This window comes from Oryctolagus cuniculus, chromosome 9 (genome assembly GCF_964237555.1).
Source record: "Oryctolagus cuniculus chromosome 9, mOryCun1.1, whole genome shotgun sequence".
NCBI lineage: Eukaryota > Metazoa > Chordata > Mammalia > Lagomorpha > Leporidae > Oryctolagus > Oryctolagus cuniculus.
Window position 1 is genome coordinate 1,722,576 of NC_091440.1, and position 22,522 is coordinate 1,745,097.

General features: G+C 60.1%; 1 long non-coding RNA gene across 1 annotated transcript in view; it reads right to left on the reverse strand.

Annotated features, from left to right (window-relative positions):
• LOC138843746 (uncharacterized) overlaps positions 1-22,522 on the reverse strand; it is a 139,154-nt gene that overhangs the window by 49,304 nt on the left and 67,328 nt on the right. The window contains exon 2 of the long non-coding RNA XR_011378696.1: positions 5,539-5,655. This is a non-coding gene — a long non-coding RNA (uncharacterized lncRNA). The remainder of the gene's footprint in view (positions 1-5,538; positions 5,656-22,522) is intronic.

The window sequence follows — 22,522 nt, forward strand, 5'->3', positions numbered from 1 at the left end:
TTGAGCAGGGTGCGCTCTGCTACTGCCCAGCAGGACCCTGGCTGCATGACAGCAGGGCTGGTCTGTTCCTTCCAGAACGCAGCAGGTGCAGCCGCCAGGGCAGGAAGGGACCCTCCCCAGTTGCCTGGGGTGAAGCCCACATCCCACTGCCCAGGGAGCAGCCCTCGAGTCTGGAAGTGCAGCAGGGGATGCGGCATGGGCCTGCCCACCGGAGAACACACCCCTGTGTGACGGGGGCTGCAATCACCCTGTTGCGTGAAGCCGCTGGTAATCAGGGTCTCCCGCTTCTGACACCGGTTGCCATGACAACTGTTGTGGCATCCCGGGGCAGCTGGCCCCCAGTCAGTGCCACCTCTGGGCGTCAGCTTCTCTCATACTGCGCACGCCCTGCCCACCACTCCTCCCAGCACAGAGGGCTAGGGATCCTCTTCTTTCTGGGTATCAAGGGACAGATGGCAACCCAGGATGGAGCGGCCCGCAGGGGTGGGAGCCCTGGGAGCAGGACGGGCACGGGCCAGCTGGTGGCCAGCGTGTGGTGCAGGGAGGCAGTGCTCCCCAGCTCTGCGTCCGTCACAAGGAAGGAAGCCCGAGTGCACCGTCGGGTCAGAGTGGCAGCCTGGACTCCTGTCCTGCCTGGTCCCTGTGAAGCTGACCGCCACCACGTGAAGGTGTCCCCTCCAGATCAGGCGCTGCCGAAGGGACGGCATCCGGATGCTTGTGTCCGGGACCAGGGGCTCGGCGGAGGGAGTTCCCGTGCCCTTCCACTCCCCACGGGGCCCACTCGGCCAGAAGGCCCAGCACTCACCGGGTGCCCGGGCTCTGGCTCAGCAATCACCAGGTGCCCCAGCTCTGCACGTGGCCCTCGCAGCTCCGGAATGGTGAGGAACGCACTGCTGCTCCTCACTGGTGACTCAGGCTGTGGGGTTCCATGCCAGCAAAGCAACAATGACAAAAACCCTATCTGGAAACGGGAGCCCTGCAGTGTGGCACTCAGGCGAGGGCGTGTAGCCGGCATTGTGGCATAGCAGGTTAAGCTGCCCTAGAGGCACTGGCAACCCACATGAGCTCCAATTCAAGTCCCGGCTGCTCCACTTCCGACTCAGCTCCCTGCTGATGTGCCCGGGAAGGCAGCAGAAGACGGTCCCGGTGCCTTTGCCCCTGCACCCAGATCAGAATGTCCAGTATGACAGCGTCCTCGGGAAAAGGAGAGCAAGAAAGGCAAGCAGAACGCCGTGTGTAGCCAGAGGACAGGGGAGGAGCCCCGCCCACAGGTGTCAGAGGGACGGCGCGGCGGGGAGGGACAGGCGTGGGGCCGGGTTCCGCTCTGGGGAGTTTATTTATTCTCTTGCACTACACAACAATCTCTGCCTTCAAAATAACAACAACCGGCTAAGGAGCTGGAGAGGAGAGACGGGGCTCGGCAGGACCGTGACAGCGCAGGGAGGGGCCGAGCCGAGTCGCCGGAACTGCCTGGCGCGGAGGTCCTTCAGTTCACATGGGCGATCATTCCTGTCCCCAGTGCCACCGTTAGCCGTGCCGAGAAGAAAACGCACAGGTGACAACTACAATAAGCGGCCAGGGGGCTGGTGCAGCCGTGCTTGGCAAGTCAGCCACAGGTGTGCCAGCATCACCTGCCGTACCACAGGTACAGGAGCAGCGAGCTGGATGGGAAGCAGGCACAGAGCTTGGTCCCAGGCACCCAGACCTGGCAGATGGGCGTCCCAGACAGCGGCTTAACCTGCTGAGGCACGGGCCCGCCCCAGGGACGCCTTCATGGTTACAGCCCAGGCAAGCAGAAGGCGGAGCAGCAAGAGGGGGTCCCAGCCTCCCTCTTCCGCACAAGTAGGGAGAGAGGCTCCCGGCGTGGCGGGGGAGGTGATTAAACCGCACTCACACGGAGGACGCAGAGGGTGGGCAGGCGGCCGCAGCGGTGGCCGCGGCACAGCCCGGCAGGGACCTGCCTCGTGCCCTCAGGGACAGCCCCTGACCCATGCTGCCCGCAAACCAGAGCCGAAAAGAAGGGAGACGAGGCTGCGAAAGGGACCCAGGCACCAGCTGAGCAGGAAGCCGGGAGGCGCCAAGGTGGGGCGTGAAGACGGGGACGCACACGCTGAGGAGCACCCACTGAGATCTGGAAATGCGAGGTTTGGAAGACAAAGTTGAAGGCCTCTCCCTAAAGATCAGACAGGCCTCACGCAGCGAGAGAAAGCACGTTACACATAGCAACCGTACCACGTGCGGCGAGCACGTGTGACCACCGAGATTGCACGCAAGCTCACCAGGGACCCAGGGAGAAGAAAGGAAAGAAACACCCTGAGCACGCACCCGCCGGCGAAGTGGGACACACACGAGCGGCAACCCACGGACAGCAGGTGGGTGCAGCCACCAAAGCACGTGTACTTCGCTGCAGAAAGTACTGAGCGCCAGGCACACTCGGTCTCAGGGTTAAACCGCTCCTTGCGACGCCGGCATCCCCTACCAGAGCGCCAGTTCCCGTCCCCGTTACTCTGCTTCCAGTCCAGCTGGGAAGGAGCATGTGGACCTCTGCCACCCAAGATGGAATTCCCGGCTCCTGGCTTTGGCCTGGCCCAGCCCCGGCTGCTGCAGTCAATCCGGGAGTAAACCAGTGAACAGAAGATCTCCCTGTCCCCCCCCCCCCCCCCCCGCCGCTGCACTGCCTTTCAGATCAATCAATCAACCAATCATTTTTTAAAGTTCATGAAAAAGCACGCATGGGGAGTCGGGGGCTTCGCTTGGCAGTTCAAGACATCCGCAGCCCACCTTGGAGAGCCCTGGGTCTGCGTCCTGTCCCCAGCTCCGGGTTCCAGCTCCTTGCTAATGCAGACCCTAGGAGGCAATGCTGATGGCTCAAGTCACCAGGTCCCCGCCACTCACCAAGGAGAGCTGCACTGAGCTCCCCGCTCCCCGCGCCAGCCTGCCCCAGCCTTAGCTGTCGTGGGCACTGCAGGGTGAACCAGCAAACAGGCATGTGCTCTCCCTGTCTGTCTGTCTCTCCCTCTCTCCCTCCACCCACTTCTCTTTCTCATATATAAATAACAAATAATAAAAATTTTTTTATAAAAAGTAAAAGCTTATTCATGGTTTTCAAACATTTTTGTTCTAAAATAAACTTACATTTAATTCCTTTTTTCTACAATATTGTGATGTATCTGTGAGCTCACAAACAAACCCGGCGGCAGCTGTCCCCAGACTTAGTCATCCGGGCAGCACGCGCCAGGGACCCATGAAATGTGGATGCAGACCTGCCAATCACAAACCAGGACTCTAGCTGCCCACCAACCAGTGCCGTGTGCAAAGCCACACCAAAACTCCACACCACACAGGGGAGTCGGAGAGACGGTACCCTTCTCAGCCAGGGCGACATGAACACAGAACTCAGTATAGGAACCCCAGACACAAACACAGAACTAAAGCTGCATCACCGTCAATACAATTCCAAGATTAAATCCAGAAATCTCTTGGAAAATAAAGCATTAGAAATTATCATCTTCATTGTATCATCTAGCTTTAAGATCCCAGATCACAGTTAAGCCATTTGTTTAAAGATTTGTTTAAAGATTATTTATTTGAAAGGCGGAGAGACAGAATATATTGCATTCAGTGGTTCGTTCCCCAGATGACAGCAACAACCAGGGGCTGGGCCAGGCTGGTCTGGCCCACATGGGCAGCTGGGTCTCACCCACTTGGGCCATCTTCTGATGCCCACGTGCATCGGCTTTGGAGCAGCCAAGAGCTGAACTGGCCCCCATAGGGGTGCTGCTTTGCAGGTGGTGGCTTAACTGGCTGTGCCACATGCCAGCCCCCAGTTAGGCATGTCTGGGGAGGATTTCAGTCTCAGCCTGTGAAGGCAGAGTTGGCTCTGACATTGATAACCAGAGAACCCAGAGCCAACACTGGCACGGCAGTCAGCCGCCTGTGATGCCGGCATCCCTTATGGGCTCTGGTTTGAGTCCTGGCTGCCCCACCTCCCATCCAGCTCCTTGTTAATGGCCTGAGAAGGCAAAAGAAAATGTGCATGTTCCCTGCCACCCTGTGGGAGACCGCAATGTAGTTCCAGGCTCCTGGCTCTGGCCAGACCCAGTCCTGGCTGTTGTGGTTATCTGCAGAGTGACCAGGCAGATGGAAGATCTCTCCACCCCCCGTGTGTGTGTCCCTCTCTGTAATCTTTCAAATAACTAAAGAAATCTTTTTCAAATATCAGTAAAACTTACACATGCTTTCAGGAAAAGCTAACGGAGCACCACTGATGCCTCCCAGCTAGAAGCACTGCAGATTCAGCTCTTAGTGTCCAGACAGCACAGGTGAGCAGTCTCACTTCAGAGCAGAGGAAGGGCTGCCCAGGAAGTGAGAGACGCTGGGACGACCGGTGCCCGAGGCGCCCCTGCCACCCAACCTCACTCACACCTCGAGAGGGTGCGCAGTCCACAGGGACCCTCGCCGCCGCGCCCACCGCACACCGCTGCGAGCAGGAGGCAGCACTGCTACTTTCACCAATCAGGGTTTCTCCTCTACCTCTCTCTGAAACCATGAACCGAACAAACCCCGAACAAACGGGATCTCCAGCACCAGTGTGGATCAGCAGGAGCCAGATACTCAGAAACACCGTCTCCATCAGCAATGAAAAAGCCGCTCAGAATGACCACATAACATCTTGAAAAATGAAATAAACACGAGCAGTGCACCTCTAGCGAGCAATGTTCACTGAGGGAACAAGCATAAATCAAATACAAAGCGTATACATTCCTAGGTAGCAAATCATTACACCCATTATGTCAGTTTAGCCTCAAATTATTTACTAAATCAAATGAAATTTTACTCCAAAGTCCAACAACACAGTTTTGCAAACTTAACTAAGTTATGTGGATGTGGACAAGGAAGAGAAACAATAGGTACGAGTAACCACACAGGCGGTGCTGCTGCGTGGACTAGAACACGCCGCACACGGCTGCCCCTGCCCGGTGGAGTGCGGCCGAGCTCGGGGCACGAGCTCCCCGGAGGCGGCGGAGAGCAGGAAAGTCAGGTAACACAGGCGTGTGTTTCAAATCAGCTGCGAAAATTCTCAACTCTGCTACAACAGAATGCTGGCCAACTCCAGCAAACAAACCAATCTGGACACTCACACCACGCATCTGGGCCAAGTCCAGCCGAATCACCGCGACAAGCAGGCGCGGAGGACCTGGAGGAAGGCCGCTTCGGGCGCACGCCCGCGGCAGAGCAGAAGCGCTGGGGAAATCTCACACACTCACAGCCTGCAGACGTCTGTGACGCTCAACCCAAGACCCAGAGAACAGCACGCAGTACCCACGGCCAGCAAGCCCCACGGCAGGGCCAGGCAGCTGCACGTCCACAGAGGGAGACGCAGGGCTGTGGGGCGCAGGGCAGACCAGCGAGCCGCGCTCACCACGGGCAGACGCTCCCAGCACACAGCCGGAAACCAGACGCCGTGTTCTCACGGTCACAACAGCACACACGTCAGAACACGCGATTCCCGACCACCACGGACGCACGTGCCCGTACCCTGCTGACGGGGGTCTCCGTCCACGTGGGATTTCTGGATGCGCGTTTCCAGGGTCTCAGGGCCTCGTCAGCGATGACTTCCTTTGGGTCAGCAGGTCTGGGTAGAGAGTTTTCCCACTATGGAGATAATCAGAAACACACAGTAAGGCCTTGGTCACGGATGCTACCTGTAAGCTTTTACATCAAACCTACGGGAAAACACCTAGGTGGTCATCAAGAGAGCAGCGTGACGAAGTGAGCTTCCGATCAGCGGCCGTGCGTCCACACGACGCGCCCACCACCGAGCACTCAGGCATGCCACAGGACGGGGCCCGAGGAGTGTGGACACAGGTTCTGCGCCTAGTGTGATCTTGCACTTCCCTTACCACCAGTGTGCATTGCTTCCTCCAACTAGAATAACCGTTTTCAACAGAATTTATTAAACATTAAGTCACAGGGGCCAGCATCAGGACGTAGCGGGTAAAACCGCCACCCACAACTCCAGCATCTCATGTGGGCACTGGTTTGAGTCCCGGCTGCTCCACTTCTGATCCAGCTCCCTCCTGATGGCCAGGGAAAGCAGCGGAAGAGACCCAAGTGCTTGGGCCCCTGCACCCGCGTGGGAGCCCCGGAGGAAGCTCCTGGCTCCTGGGAACTCTTTGTAGGTGCTGCCCCACGGTGGCCAGGCCACGCCTTCAGGAACCACCGCAGTCCGCAGAGAGCAGCACGTGGAAGTCCGCGGTCAGAAAAGGAACGAGGCACAACTGCACAAACACCCAGTTCTGCAGAAGGGACAAAGGAGCTGCGTGAAGCAGCTATGGGAAAATGGATGCGTCTCAGACGCGTATACGTGAGTAGGAAAAGCAACATACAGAACTCTGAAAAATAACGCTATTTACAGCCTGGTCACAACACCCAGAGCTATGGAGTGCACTGCTAAGAACACACAGATAACTGCTGAACTGTAAGGAAACACGCGGGCGTGACTGGCACCACCCTGCAGTGGAGGCTGCCGCGCAGCGGGGAGGGCGAGCCGCCCACGGAGGAGTCTCGAGTGGCTGCGGGAGCCTGGTGTGTAGTCAGTGTTAGCTCCGTGCTTTATCATCCACAAATCGGATACACCGTTTGTGTTGCAGTCGATTTTGTAATTACATTTTAGTAAGGCTACTTCCAGCAATGAAAGTAGACAGTGAAGGCCAAAGAATCAAAATCCCAGGATGAGGGTGAGGGTGAGGACGAGGATGATGAAAACCACAACCGTAATTTCTAACCGTCCACCACAGCTACCCTCACGCAGGTGTGTACTGGTTCTGGCTGCTGCTCACATGCCCAGCACACACGTGACGGCAGCGAGGCAGCCGCCCAGGGCTGGAGGGGCCACCGACGCCTGAGTCTCTGCTTCAGCCCGGGGCGGAGAACAAGACGGGCGGGAGACGTGGATAAAAGCTGACTCGTCAGACCGCCGAGGACCAAAGCCCAGTGGGGACGGAAGGTGAAGACTAAGTCTGCAACCACGCAGAGGCCAAGCCTAGGAAACCAAGAACCGAAGAGATGACAATTCAAGGACAGAAAATCCGTCTCAAACAGCAGGACGGCTGTGAGGATAAGAAGGTCGAGGAAGGCGTTTTGTTTTTTAGAGAAACACGTTGAGTGTGAGTGGTGCCGACAAAAGCGGTTGCAGGACCAGCGGCCGTGGGCTCTGCCGTCAGGAAGCCCAGGTCTTCAACCAACCCACCCATTCCTCGTCCGCCTACTGGCCACGCACCTGCTGTCTGCAAGAGGGGAGGGTGTGCTGTGGGACGGGAGAAGGGGCAGCGGGAGGCGCCTGACACCGCGGCAACCATGGCTGCCAGTCTTTACCACAATAAAGCCGAGGGGCACCAGGCCCACAGAGGGAGACCCACCGCCACCCCGTGGCTACACCCGCCAAGGAGTCCCACGGCCCTGCTGCCACTGCAGGGAAGGCAGGCGGCGAGGAGCTATCCGTGAGTCACACACAGCAGCGATCTGCATGTGCGCCCACCGGCCATCACCACGGGGCTGTCTCCCTGAGGCTCTCCCCACCTAAAACAGCATCTGCTCATTGTTCAACTGTTTCTGCACTAATTCCTTTGTTTTGCAAATCACTTTTGTAGCTTTCCACTTGGTGCACCTGGAAACCTGCCCCTCCTAAAAATAAAGATACATGCGAAGATTCTGCTTGTTTTAAAATTGGGCGTGAAAGAAGGCAAAAGTCTCTCCTGTTTCCCCTAAAGAACTGTTCTACTACAGCGTGTGGAAAATGGAACTAAGCTAAGTTTATTTTGACAACAAAGAAATGAAATCCACGCTCACCAGTGTTCCCGAAAAATCCCAAGAAAAAATGGGTAGGATGAAAACACTATGCACGAATTTCAAAAATTTTTGCCCGAGACCAAACACCTTTTAAAAGGTTGTCCTTTTCCACAGCCTTCTTCAAGCCCCTGGTGCTCACATCTTGCCTGGTCATGATTCATGCACCTCCCTCTGAGCTAACAGGTGTTTGGACCACTTCTCGCTTCTCCCCCAAGCTCAGGTGACGGAGACCTGGGGCTCTGGGGGCAGGGAATCCTCAGATTTCCTGGAAGCTGCGCCCCCCCCCTTGGGCTCTAACTACAGAAACAGCTTCCCCGCCCCAATGCTCAGGGGACCCGTGAAGTTACCACACGGCTCACCCGGCGTCTTCGGAAAGCGCCGGTTCCCGGGGCCGCGCCCTGCACCTCAGTAAGCGAGCTGCCATCAGCGCAGGTGGCCACAGGAAGCTGTCAGCGCTCTGTGAAAGCAGCCTGCTGGTTCAGGCCAGATGGGTGATGTACAAGGACCCCACAGGCCGCACGGCGTATCCTCTCTGTAGACGGAGCACACACTCACGGGGCTTTTTCCTCCTCAGCTCGTGGCCTTTGGGTGTCGGACTCAGCACCTTGACGCAAGTCAGATCCCACCTCTCCAAGGGACGTGCCACTAAGCCCGAGTACCCCTCGCACTCCTGGGGGCCAGAACTACCGCAGGAGGTGGGGGTGGGGCACAGGGGAGGCCACGTCAGGGGACGCAGGGCCCAGGACTCCCAGCTCGGATCGGGGCCCCTCGGCCAGGTGGAGCCGCTCTGCCACCCGCTCTTCCTCTGGGCCCGCACACGCAGCGCCGCATGGCTGGACCCACCGGAGGCGGAGTGCACACAGAGGCCCTCTCGTCTGCTGGCTGTGCCCCTTTCCCAAGTCCAAGTCCCCGCCTGTATCAGAATTCTCTGTGCAGCCCAGAGCCCCAGTCAGAATCTGCATTTAGCCACGGGGCCGGGACTCGCGTGCACGCTGGGGTGAGAGAGGCGGCAACCTAGAGAACTCTCACCCCAAACTACAACTGCTCCCAGGCCCCTCATCTCCAGAGGCCTGAGTACCCCAGACCTGGTCCATCAGCGTGGGCCGGCACGCCTGCCTCTCTCACCCATCGTTCCCTCCCCCGGGGTGACCTCTGCGCCTGCCAGGCCCTCCTTGTGCTGTGCCCACTCTAGACCCCCATGCCTCACCGACAAAGACCCCACCTGTGGCGCCTGCACACATCACCTGCTGCCATTACAGCACGCCCTTGGTGGGCACCAAACAACAGCAGGGGAGCCCAAAGGCACGCAGCAGTCAGCGACTCAGACGAGAATGAGGTGCTCTGCCGTTCACCGGGCAGGCCAAGTCCAGAGGGACGCTCACCCCGCTCTCCTGTGCCAGGCCCGTGCGTGGCTCTGGCTGTCTAGAACCTTCCACTCCCCCAACCCGCCCCTCGGTCCTTCCCCAAATCCAGTCCAAACCCATATCCTCCAAGCAAGTCCTCCGTGGGGTCCAACAGCTGAAATCCAAAGTGTGCGCTGCCAAGCCCGAGTGAGGGCGCGGGGACACCCCAGCGTCGGGACAGCCACAGCAAGCCGAGCGCTCTGGGACAATTCCCAATGGTTGAGCCGCGGTTTTCGCGATGGAACCCACATCCCCGGCGCCCCCGTTTCCCAGGCACTTGCTTACAGTGGAGAAATCAGCTACAGAAAACGAAGTTTGAAAGGACAACTGCAAAAGAAACCACACTACTTTAAAACTTGCTTACCAGGACCTCAGACTGGGAGATCCGCCGACACCAGGACCTCAGACTGGGAGATCCGCCGACGCCTGGCGAGGTAGGCTCCCTGGCAACAGGTGGGGGAGGAGGGGCGGGCACTGGGAGGGGAAGCCAGGCTCCCAGGGGAGTTGGGGGCAGGAGGAGGAGGCGGTCAGCGCCTCTCCCACATCTCTGCCTCCTCGTGCGCGGCCCACAGCGCGAGGAAGGGGGTAAGACAGGGCTGAGTTCTGCGCCCCAACTGCCGGGCCAGTGTGTGCTGACCTCGAGAGCACCGTGAGCCCGGCGGCGGCAGGTGTGGGAAGCATGGGCTAGTTAATCAGCTAAACAAGTTCACCTGAAAACAAAAAAGCCACCCAGGTGTAACCCATCAAGTCCCAGCAGCCCCACACTGTCAGTCTTTTGGGCTCCCTGCTGCTCTGGGTGCACTCTACCCCTGCGGGTGGCTGGTGGCCAAGCACTGCCCTCACAAGGTCCAATGCCCACAGCCTGAAGGTCCTCAGACCTCAGAAGGGGTGGACAGCCACTGCTGGGACCTCAGAGGACGTGGAGCCTCGGCCACCACCAGTCCAGAGACTCAGAGCTCCTGCGGGCCTCGGGACTCCGCATGGACCCGCGTGGTCACTGGCCAGCTCCCAGACGTGTCCTGGAGTGGAGCAGAGCTGCGTGGTGCCCTGGCCTGGTGCCTGAGGGCCAGCAGAGCAGGGAGGTCAGCTGATCGAGACGACATGGCATCCAGAAGCGCCTGGGGGATGGGGGGCCCCACCACTGCCACCTCCCCACGTGACCCCAGCACAGCCCACAGGAAGACTCAAGTGACTCAGCCCCTCAGCGGCAGATGGCTGCCCTGCCGAGGTGGCCCCGGGAAGGTTCCACAGGGCCGGCAGCAGGGGATACAGCCACTGACCAGGGAGAGGCGCAGGGCACAGCCACGAGGGATTGGGTCTTTTGACAGAGCTGTGGGAACTCGCTGGCCCCCACCGTGGGACAGACCTAGGGGACTTCCTGTCCAAGTTCTCTGCAGGGCTCACAGCATCAAGCGCATGGACTGCAGGAGCCAGACAGGCCGGGCAGGGCTGGGCCCACACAGCAGCAGCTTACCATGGAGAGGCACCTGGGAGCTAAGGAAAAGTCACTGCACACTTGGAAAGGGGCGTGGCCACGGGGCTCTGTGGGCTGTGCAGGCTGTGCCTGTGACGGTCAGCACAGCTTTTGCAAGGGCGCCTGGGACTCACGCTCTGCAGGGCAGGGGGTTCCGAGACACAGGGAAGCTGCCCAGCGTACCACGGGCATCACAGTCCACATGGACCCTCTGGTGTCTGGAACTCTGACGCCAGGCAGGCCACAGCCCAGCGCTGGTCCATAGGAAGAGCAGCAGGCTCTAGGGTGGGCCTCTGGGACCCCCACTTCTTGCTAAGAACAGAGAGGGTGGGACAGGCAGCCCCTGTCCTGCTCATCCCCACCTTTGCCACTGGACACCACTGGCACCTGAAGATGGAGCAGCCATCCTCCACGATGACCCCGAGGACAGAGGACTCCTCCCCAGCCCCTGCGTGAGCCCCCTGTGGGATGGGTGGGGGAGCGAAGAACGAGGACCCGCCTGGAGGCCTCGTGCAGGGCAGGGAAGCGCTTGGACGGCCACGAGACCCAGGCAGAGCCCAGGAGGACATGGGGCGTGGGAGCCAGGGGTGGAGCTGGCAGGGCTGCCACGCTGGTCGTCAGACCCCGCAGCGAATGTGGGGGAGCTGAGGAGTGGGGCGGCGACCATCTGGTGTGCAGGGTTGACACGACCAGTGCAGACGCAGCCGCGACCTCGTGACCATGACCTGGCTGACTTCACGTGCTCTGGACGGTCCCCTCACGCACCCAACGGTGACAACGTCCCCGAGGGGAGCTGAGCACCTGTCCCCTTTCTGCAGGCGAGGTCTGTGCCAGGCGTGTGTTATCACGGGGATGCACGGCCCCGAGAGCATGGTCCCCGTTCTCACGGCACCTGCCACCGCGGGGCACTCTGACCTCGTCAGGCATCACAGCCCCACAGCCCCACTGTGCCGGGGAAGGAGAGGCGGCAGCAGTGCCAGTGGGGCTGAGGCCCCCTGGGCCCCCCACACCCCTGGGAGTCACCCGGGCTCCGGGCGACTCTGCGTTTTCTCCACATCGGCCGACCCTCAGTGCAGCTAGCAAGGAGAACCCACATCAGGCCAGAGCCCAGCTCTTCTCCCTCCCAGCATCACGCCCCCAGCCTCCCGTGACAACGCTCGGGGTGGGCTTGGCCAGCTGCCACCTAAGCCGAAAGGTGGAGAACAAAGCCGCAGCAGAGATGATCCTCATCGCACGCTGCCCAAGCCCCTTGAATTCCGGAGGATTTGGAGCACTGCACCAAATCTCCACCTAAATTCTCCACTGGGGCACCAAATCCACGCTCAGAGCCTGCAGCCAGGGCACCAAATCTATACTCAAAACCAAAGAGCAGCCTTGTGGGGGAGAGACCAGAAGGGCAGCAGCGCGGGATCAGGTGTGCGGGCTGTGCGGTCTCTGCAGCCGGTGGTCTCCCCCCAGGAATGAGGAATCCAGTGAGCCTCTCCCGGTGCATCCGGTTTGGAAGCGGGAGTAAGTAAAGAGATGTCGCCACTGGTGCGGAAGCCTGTCCTTCCCAGGAAACGTCAACACATTCGCCACACGCTTTCCTGGACTCTGCGTCTCTCACAAGCTGTTTCCAAGCTCGGAAGACCACACAGGTCCCTAAAGATCTAAACAAAGCTGCCCACGGACAGGCTCGCAAGCCGTTCCCTGCCATCACAGCGACGCTAGCCAAAGCCAGCAGCTGCCTGCCTTATGCTGTTTGATAAATTCCTGCTGATGATTTCACCAAACAGAAACTGCTCACATGCCGAGGGCAGTGCGTGCACAGCGGGCAGACGCCGTCCACTGCAGCCAAAGGCGTTGCCCCTCCTGGGGGACACCCAGGAGGTAAATGAGTGCCAGGCCCAGGGGCAGCGGCCTCCACGCCTCACAGCGCAGCTTCAAAGGCAGGAGGAAGTGGCCCCTGCGAGGAGCACAGAGGGTCAACTCTGCTAAAATCATCACACTGCTGCCGCCCTGCAATGCACTTGCACGGCATTTTATTGCCTCGTTAGTTTCCAGAGGAAAATTATGGCTGCCATTCCAGATTTCCTGGGGGTAATTAAGGGAGGCCAGACTGTCCCTAATGACTCTGCCCCTTGACAATATCATCAGGACGCTGTCAATGCAAACAATGCCCTTATCGCCCTTCTTTTCAAGTCACCTGATTAAAACAGAAGCACAGAGAGGAGCATGTCCTTGCCAGAGCCAGGAATGTCAGGAGGCCAGGGGACTGTCCCGCCTGTGCTCCCAGCCTGGCCATTCAGCCCCCTGTGGCCTGCGGCAGGCTGGCTCCACCCTCAGCTGCGGTCCAGGGCCTGGCATGGGTGCTCCATGGGACTGTGACGTCGGACTCCTGCGTGAGGCTGCGTAAAGCAAACGCAGGAGGCGATGGGAGGAAGCCACGCGGCCCTTGGGCAGCTGTTTCTCCGCGGTTCTGGGGTAGGACCGGCTTGCTGCAGGATGCCAGCACGGGTGGCCAACGTGCAGAGCTCAGGAGCCGAGTGCACTAAACCACTGCTGGTGACGAGGCCGGCCGGTCACACCGTGCCCTGCACACCCCAGCCCAGCCTGCACGCTTTGCCCCCACTGTCCCCCACGACACACAGGCTTCCACGATTCCCCCTCAGAGCCCCACGGAGAAAGGGGTGTGACTCCAGCCCTCCAGGGTTATTTCCGAGGGCGCTTTTTCCTAATAGAACAGTGGAGGAGACAGGTGTGGTCGTACGTGCGTGTGTGCGCGCGTGCACATGTGCACATGGCTGACCGCGTGTGTGCACCTGCACATGTGAGCACCCGTCAGTGCATGCGTGTGTGTGCATGGGCATCTGCTGTTGACACACTTGTACACGTGTGTGTGATTCCACTTGTTTCCTGGCCCCCACTGCCCCAGGGGCGCGGAGGCAAGGCTCTGGCCCTTGCTGGGCGGGGCAGGTGTGTGGCCACAGCACTGCCTCTGGCGAGTGCTGGGTGCGCTCTGGGCCCCTGGGGGTGCTGGCTCCCAGACCTCCTCAGGCAGCAGTCTCGCACAGAAACTCCACAGGGCACTGGCCCAGCTCACAGCCCACAAAGCCTCCCAGTGTGGCCTTGGCGACCGGGCGGCCCGGGCCCCTCCCTGGTCCCGGGGGCAGAGCTGAGCTGGGGGTGCAGGGGCTTGAAAAGCCAGAGTTCTGCTGAACCCCACGGGCACATTGTCCAAGGGAACAGTGGTACCATCATGCATTTTCATTTACTTAGCCTTAAATACATGTAAATTAAAGGGTTTTCTTTTATTAAAAATAACACTGAAACGTACCACTGATGTGTTTTTGTTATTCTAAAAAGCAGCAGTGCTAAAGGAACAGAGGCTGTAATGACATTTCACATTCAGATTTGGGTCTCGCTGGAGAAGGGGCCTCCCGACCCGGCCTGGGCTCCCAACAGCAGCAGCACTGCCGCCGCCGCGGGCTCCTTCTCATTGTCTCTGGTGGCGGTGGGGGTGGCACTCCACGGCTGGAGGTCTGATCTAGCCGAGAAGGAAAACCGCATTGCTGCCCTCCCCACGTTGCCTGGACTCTGCAGGGCAGGGGCTGGCGTGTGTGTGTGCGCTGGGGGCAGGGGTGCAGTGACCTGCCATTGTCTCTGGAAGAAAGGACTGGGTCCCTGAGCTCCACTCGCCAAGAGGAGCCCCGTCTCCCCACACCAGAGGGTCTCCACGCTCCCGGTCAGTCATCACCCGGACCCCCCAGCAGACCCCAGCTGTGAGAGCAGGAGCCTCCGACCCTGCCGGACCGCCCAGCTACGCCACTGGCTCCTCAGCCTGGTCCTGAGTCGCTGGCCCCTTGCCACACTGCCCGCTCTGCCCGTCGCGGCTGGATTCAGCCGGGGACTCTCCGGCCACGAAGTCCCTCCACCCACACGGCTGCCACTCTTCCCCCTCGGGAGGTAAGCGCAGCTGTCACTCCAACTCAGCACCCTCTGCTCTTCCTGACAGAGCTCCACGGCCTGCAGGCCCCGGCTCACACATGTGGCCAGCGTCCACACCCTGCATGTCTGCTCCCCAGGCCCCAACACCCCGGACAGCCACAGAAAGGCCGAGTCCAGGACACTGAGCGGTAGGCTGAGGACTGGGGCTGGATCACACCCGCGGTGAGAAGCGCTGTGGACCTCGTGGGCGGCCCGGCCCTGGCCTTGGCCTTCAGATTGCTACCTGGGCAGCCCTGTGCTTTTTGACATCACGTGCCATGTGTTTAAGCCGGCAATCTTCCTGGAGTGGGGGAAGGAGCGGCCGGGAACCCCCAGCCTGGGCAGCAGCGTGGCGTGGAGGAGCAGGGCAGCGGGGGCCGTGCCCAGCTGTGCGCCTCGCTGCTGTCGGTGTGCTGTCTCTCTCTGCTGTGTGCAGCCACGGCCCTTGCTTAGCGGGGATGGGAGATAAGGAATGATTGGCACAGAGGGTCCCAGAGTGCTGGGGAAACAGTGTGCAGGCACCTTTCCCGGCCCAGACGCCTGGGGCGCCTGCCTGACCCCGGTCTCCATGACGGTCATTCCCGGAAGACTGAGGGTGACGTCCCCTCCCCCACCCAGTCTCGGTCACCAGGGCCCCAAGGCACAGGGCAGAGCTCTTGCTCACGTTGGCCGAACCACACCCTCGGGGCAGGGCCCGCGTGCAGCCCCTGGCTGCTCTGTTCTCAGCCTGACTGCGCTGGACCCGGACCCCCTTCCTGCAGTGTCCACTGCAGCCCAAGGGAGGAGGCGGCTACAGGGAGAGCACGGCGGGCCGCTGAAGAAGGGATGCAGAGGCCACACTAGGAGCGGGAGCACAGCTCGGGATGTGTGGGGGTGGAGGGGTCAGAGGGACGGCGGGGACAGCACCTCTGTGGGCAAGCATTTCACTGCATGACCCTGGGGATAGCACAGCAGGGACAGTGCAGCGGACGTGGGCGCAGCACCCCTCACCCCACCCCCTGCTCCGGGAGGGTCAGTGGCCCAAAGCTGAGCCCCCCAAGAGTGGCGTCTGCCACAGGAAGCTGCCCCTCTGTGCCAGCCCGAGCAGTGTCCCTTAGATCCAGGGTTTTTGCAGACGGAATGGGTCGTCAGGTGACAGTGCATGGGAGCAGGGCAGGCCCTCTCTGCCACGATCGTGTGCTTATGAGAAGCCAGGCGGAGACAGACACACGCAGCGGAGACGGGCGTGCGAGGGCAGAGCAGACATGGGGTGACGCGTCCACAAGCCAGGTGACAGCCTGGGCTGCTGGCACACACAGGAAGGCAGGCATCAGGGATGCCCCCACCCCAGAACGCAGAGAGAGCTGAGCCCCACCCGCACCTGGATTTCCGACCCTAGGCCCGGCTGCTCGGGGGTCCCCATAGTGTGGAGCTACGTCAGACACCAGCACATCCCCCCAGGTCACCTCCATGGTCTTGGTGCAGGTATCCTGCAGGGCTGTGACACCTCCAGAGCTCCCCACGGCGTCACCACCACAATCACGCCCCAGGGTGTGCATGCCAGGGATCCCCCTTGGGCACACAGTGACCCGTGTCGCGGCAGGTCCAGGACAAGGGACTTTCTTTCTTCTCATCAGGAAGCCTCACATGCTGCTTGGCTAAGTGTACGGCTACAGCATCTCAGGAGAGCTTCCGGTCTGGTCCGACAGACGCCCACACGCACGCTCATTCCCGCAATGGCGAGGCAGGCACCACAGCCGCCAGGCCACAGATGCCCCGCCAATGCTGGCTTCTCAGGCAGAACTCCCCTTCTGCCTCCCGGCCCCACAAACAGCGCCTCCGGAGTGGGACAGGGACAGGAGGCCTTAGTGGGACAGGGACAGGAGGCCTTAGTGGGACAGGGCTAGGAGGCCTTAGTGGGACAGGGACAGGAGGCCTTAGTGGGACAGGGCTAGGAGGCCTTAGTGGGACAGGGCTAGGAGGCCTTAGTGGGACAGGGACAGGAGGCCTTAGTGGGACAGGGCTAGGAGGCCTTAGTGGGACAGGGCTAGGAGGCCTTAGTGGGACAGGGACAGGAGGCCTTAGTGGGACAGGGCTAGGAGGCCTTAGTGGGACAGGGCTAGGAGGCCTTAGTGGGACAGGGACAGGAGGCCTTAGTGGGACAGGAGGTCTTAGTGGGACAGGGCTAGGAGGCCTTAGTGGGACAGGGACAGGAGGCCTTAGTGGGACAGGGCTAGGAGGCCTTAGTGGGACAGGGACAGGAGGCCTTAGTGGGACAGGGACAGGAGGCCTTAGTGGGACAGGAACAGGAGGCCTTAGTGGGACAGGGACAGGAGGCCTTAGTGGGACAGGAGGTCTTAGTGGGACAGGGCTAGGAGGCCTTAGTGGGACAGGGACAGGAGGCCTTAGTGGGACAGGGCTAGGAGGCCTTAGTGGGACAGGGACAGGAGGCCTTAGTGGGACAGGGACAGGAGGCCTTAGTGGGACAGGGACAGGAGGCCTTAGTGGGACAGGGACAGGAGGCCTTAGTGGGACAGGGCTAGGAGGCCTTAGTGGGACAGGGACAGGAGGCCTTAGTGGGACAGGGCTAGGAGGCCTTAGTGGGACAGGGACAGGAGGCCTTAGTGGGACAGGGCTAGGAGGCCTTAGTGGGACAGGGCGGGCTAGGAGGCCTTCCGTTTCTCCTTGCCACTTTCTGAGCAGGACGGTTGGACTGTGGGAAGGTGGGAGAGAGTTCCGGTGGCTCCACCTGTGCTGCTGCCCATGGGACGGGCATGCTGTTCGGGGTCTGTGGACCTGCTGGACGCTCACGCTGCCCTGCAGCCCGACCGTGAGCTCACAGCAAGACTGAGAGTGCCCCCAGCGAAGCTCGCGAGTGATCGGGGCCAGCTGCAGCGCTTGGCCCAGGTGCATCCCTCACCACCCAGACCTCCTGGGGGCCCAGACGAGGCCATTCCGGTTACCTCTCCCCCCGCAAGGGACAAACGCGAGGCCTCCAAATGCGCCTCCGAATTCACCTTGTCACTCAGCAGGCCCATCCTGTCACCTCACCCCCCCCACCCCGGGAAAACACTCCTGGCCTCCAACCATCTCATGAAAGAGAGGCCAAAGCTCACACAGGAAGTCCTCTTGTCCGAGGGCTGGAGACGTCCAGCCTCAGGCCAGGAGCGTGGCATCGGGAAGACTCTATACAGATAAGGACTAGAGAAACCTTAGAGGGACACTGGCAAAGGGACAAGTCCTGAAGGGCCGGTGGCCATCACGGCGATGCCAGCGAGGCCTGCAGTGCAGAACAGACACTGACAGTGGGTGGGCAGTGGAAAACAAAGCCCCCACCCGGCCCAGCAAATGCTGCCCCCCACAAACCCACGGGGCAGCAGGTGCTCCTGTGCCACAAGTCACTTCCTGTTGCTCTCGATGCCCGAGGAACGGAGCGACCCTACGGCTGCATGCATCCACAGCTGTGTCTTTTATGGACACCTAGGTCGTTAAACTTGGCACAGGCAATGCCCATTGGCTTCAACCTGTGCAGGAGCCGCGGCAACGTCTGCTCACATCCGTCCCTGCCATTAAGAGTCAACAGGAACCAGAAACTGTTAGGGAACCCAGATCCCAAGTCCTCGCAAGACCCAAGAAATGGTCACCTGCTCCCTTGTCTAAATCGCATCCGTTGTACTGCATCACCACCAATCCTTCCCTCGGTATCCTACTCCAGAAGAAATGACCACTTCTCTTTTTTTAAGCAGTGCTTATGTATCTGAAAGAGCTCAAAGAGAGTGGGAGAGGGCGAGAGCGATCTTCCACCTGCTGGTTTACTCCTCAGTTGCCATGGCTGCAGCTGCACCAGGCCAAAGCCAGGAGCCAGGACCTTCATCTGGGTCTCCCACATGGGTGCAGGGGCCCAAGCACTTGGGGCATCTTCTGCTGCTTTTGCAGGCCATTAGCAGGGAGCTGGGTCAGAACTGGAGCAGCCAGGAATCGGACTGGCACCTACAGGGGATGCCAGTCTCCCAGAGGCAGCTTTTCCCACTAGGCCATGATACCGGCCCCTGTCTTTTTCTTTTTTAAAAATCTTGTGAAGGCATAGAGGGACGAAATGACCACGTCTGAAGGCCACCCAGTGCCGTCAGCCCAAGTGTGGCCACAGGACCTCAGGGGAGGACAAGTGGCGTCCCACAGCCCTGTTAGCCAACAAGCAATGCGCTCGCGCCCCGCCTGAGTCTGCGCTTCCGATTCAAAAAGAACGTATAGAAAGGATTGGCGACCCTTCCAGAACAGACATCAGCCCCCCAGCAAGAGGACCTGACGCAGGGCTTAACCCTTGGTTTCCACCAGCGTCCGGGAGACCCACTCGCACCACCGACTGCCGTGTGGCCCAGCCCAGCCACCCAGCGTGGCCAGGACGAGCTCCCGGCCCTGCTCACAGACCCTCTCCTGTGGGGCTGGGAGCCTCTGTCCTACCAAGGGCCACTGGGATGTTTCTAACATCACTCACGGGCCATACAGTTATCAACTGGAAACCCCGCCTGCCAGAGAGCTACCCTTGCCTTGGCAGGGCGAGACCAGATGACGTCACGGCCAGGTGCGCCCCATCGCTGCACGAGAGAGACACTCCTCGGAGCAGCGCTTAGGCAAGGCTCCCAAGCAAAGGCCCCACGAGCTCCTAGCCCCTGCCGGCTTTCACGTGCGTCCTAACCAAATGTTCCCTAAAACCAGGCAGTGCCTGGGCACACCCATCAGCAGCCCTGTGAGAGCACGCAGAAGGCACACAGTGCCCCTGGCCAGGGCCACCCCCTCCTCCTCCCCAGGACAGCAGGGGCGGTGGCGGCGTCACACCGTGTGCTGCCTCCACGAGGTCCCCTCAGTTGCCAGGGGGCACAAGTGAGGCCTCGCCTCAGGGGTCTAAGGCACTCAGAGTGCCTGTCCAGCCAGGGGAGAGCAGGCCCAGGCGCGTCCCTCCCACTGGAAGTGGGTGGGCGTGCGGCCTCTCGGTGGAAATGCACAGCCAGCACCCACTCTGCTCCTGCGGCTGCGGCACCCCAGGCACGCCGCCATCACGGAGGAAGCTGCCTCACCCAATTCCAGCTCACTTGGCCCCAGAGCTCCGACTGCCTGCCAGGGCCGCCTTGGGAACACCAGGCCCCAGCCACGCTCCTGGCAGATGCTTTGCCACGTAACGGGCCACCACAGGAGCCGAATGACCCAGCATGACGCAGCAGGTCGAAGGGGAGGGCTGCAGACTTATCAGGGCTGTGCTGCATGTCCAGTGCACTCCACTCCAGGGCCTGGCAGTGCAGGAAGTGGCAACACCCAGGGGTGACAAGCCCAGCAATGCCTGCGTTCATTTAACAGGGGCCTGGTGTGGCTGTTGGGACACTCATGGCAGGACTCACCCCCAGGCCTCTACAGGAGGAACCCAGGCTTAGGCATCAGAGGCTAATTCCCACCTGTCCTGTCCAGGAAGCACTGGCGACTGGCCCTCGTGTGTGCGTCCACACCGGCACAGCTGCCTGGACCAGGGCTACTGTCACTCCAGCCCCCTTGACCTTGCTGACGTGAACCTGGACACATCTGCTGACTCAGAACAAAACCCATTTTGTGGCTGGTGTCGTGGTGCAGTTAGCTAAGCTGCCACCTGCTATGCCAGCATCCCTGTTGGAGTACCAGTTTGATCCCCGGCTGCTCCACTTCCAATCCAGCTCCCTGCTAACGCTCTTGGGAAGGCAGCGGAAGACGGCCCAAGTCCTTGGGCCCCTGACACCACATGGGAGACCTGGATGGCGCTCCTGGCTCCTGGCTTCAGCTTGGTCCGGTCCCAGCTACTGCAGCCGTCTGGGAGTAACCCAGCAGATGGAAGCTCTCTCTTGTTCTCTCTCTCCCAGCACGCTCCCCTTTACATAATAAATACAACTTTAAAGTAAAAGAAGACAAGACTGGTTTGAGAGGATGACCACTGCACAGGCTGGTCTCACTCACTGGGAAAAACCCGGGTCCAACAGTGAGGGGCCACGCTCTGTTCCGTCCCCTCCTCTGCTGCCCAGGGCCCTGGCCCAGGACAGCGAGCAGCCAGGCGCATCTGATCAGTTTCCAAACCTGCCACCGAACGCCCGTGCTCCCTCCAGCTCCCTTGGGGGGCGGTGCCGAGCTGGGGGCCACTCAGCAGCACCTCTGGGAGACCAGAGCCCCTCCCTGGAGCAAAGGGGCCGTGCGGTCAGCAGAGAAACCGCCCAGACAGCCCTTTCAGGGGCGGGAAACTGGGGGGCCGGGGGCGTGTGCTGTCACTTGGCTTCCTTCTCCCATAAGCACGCTGGGGGTGATGGGAGGCCGCGGCCCTCTCCCTGTGCGTAAACTGAACAAACGTTTGCCTCTTGTGGCTGCTTTTCTTTCTTTTCCTTTTTTTTTTTTTTTTTTGAATGGGTGGGAATGGCTCCCCTTTGGTGTGAAGAATGTCGCAGAAACGCATAATTAAAAATGGAAAAAGCAAAGCCTTTTCAAGGCTGTTTACTTGGGTGACTACGGTGACACAAACGGTTCTTTCTCCTCGTAGGGCCCACCCACGGAAGGAGCGGAACAATGGTGCCCTGGGCCGCCATTCAGGCCGCCTGTGCTGCCGCTAATTACGACATCACCCGGCGCTGGCCGAGCTCCCCGCCCTGCGGCGTTTGGCCGGGGTCTCTCTTAGGTGCCTCTCAAAATCAAAGTCGGGAATATCTCAGAGGAAGGGCGGGCTGGCGTGAGAGACGGGATCTCCTTCTCACGTGTGCCCACACGAAACGGGAAGCCCAGGGCTCTGCTGGTACCGGCTCCCACAGAGCCCGCGGCAACTCTGGGAACATTCCGGAAGGCTCAGGCGGGCTGCGCGTAGCATCTCCAGGCTCTGCTTCCAGGGCGTCCAAGTTACCCCAGCGAGTCAGGCACCCAAGTTACAGCGCTCCCATCAACAGTCATCATTCTAATTGCCCGAGTCTCCACCCGAACAAAGTCACCCTATAGTTTTATGGTATTTGATTAATGAGGGCAGGAAAATTGAAGTTTTTGCAATAAAACTCCCCCCAAAAAATCCACAGACTTTTATGGTTTTTTCCCTTGTGATTTTAATTTAATGGCTCGTGTTTTCATCACCGCAGAGCTGTACACTTCAGCTTGCAATTACGTCCCATCTGTGAGGCACTGTGTTACTGTGTTATTACAGTTTATTCTAGGAGCTTTTCAATCACTTTTGAGTTGGGCTTTACAAGTATTCTTGCAGCAGGTGGGCCTCCTGGCACGGGCCCAGGAGCACACAAAGCGGGAAGCGGAGTCTAATGGCAGCATATGCGTGCGGCACGGCAGCAGCCTTCCCATATGCTGCTCAGCAGCCCTCAAGCCTGCCAGTCACTCCTCTGACTGACTGCAGTCTCTAAGTAGTTTTCTGCCAGCGAAAAATATACCAAGGCAGCAAATTTCTCCAGTGCACCATCCTTATTACTGAGACAACCCTGTCATTAGCACCAGCACAATGAACCTGCACTGGGGATGCATACCAATTAGGCTGCACCGAGCACTTGTGCTTCTTGTCTCTATGGAAACGCACCCCCCTGGCTGCAGTGGACAGGCAGCAATGTCCCCCCACCCATATGTCACCCAGTTAACACTGCACACTCCCATGTGAACCAAAACCCACTCCAGCCCTCGCACCAGCCGAGAGAAAGGAAGAGAAACAAGGGCGTCTTGTGCGCCTGGGCGGTCGGGGCTCGGATTCCGGGGCCCGCGCAGCCGTGGCTCGCCGCCGTGGCAGGAGGCGCCGGCTGATGAGCCACGAGGAGGGTTCAATCTGGGAGGGATTTTCTCCATTCAGTCTGGCGGGGAC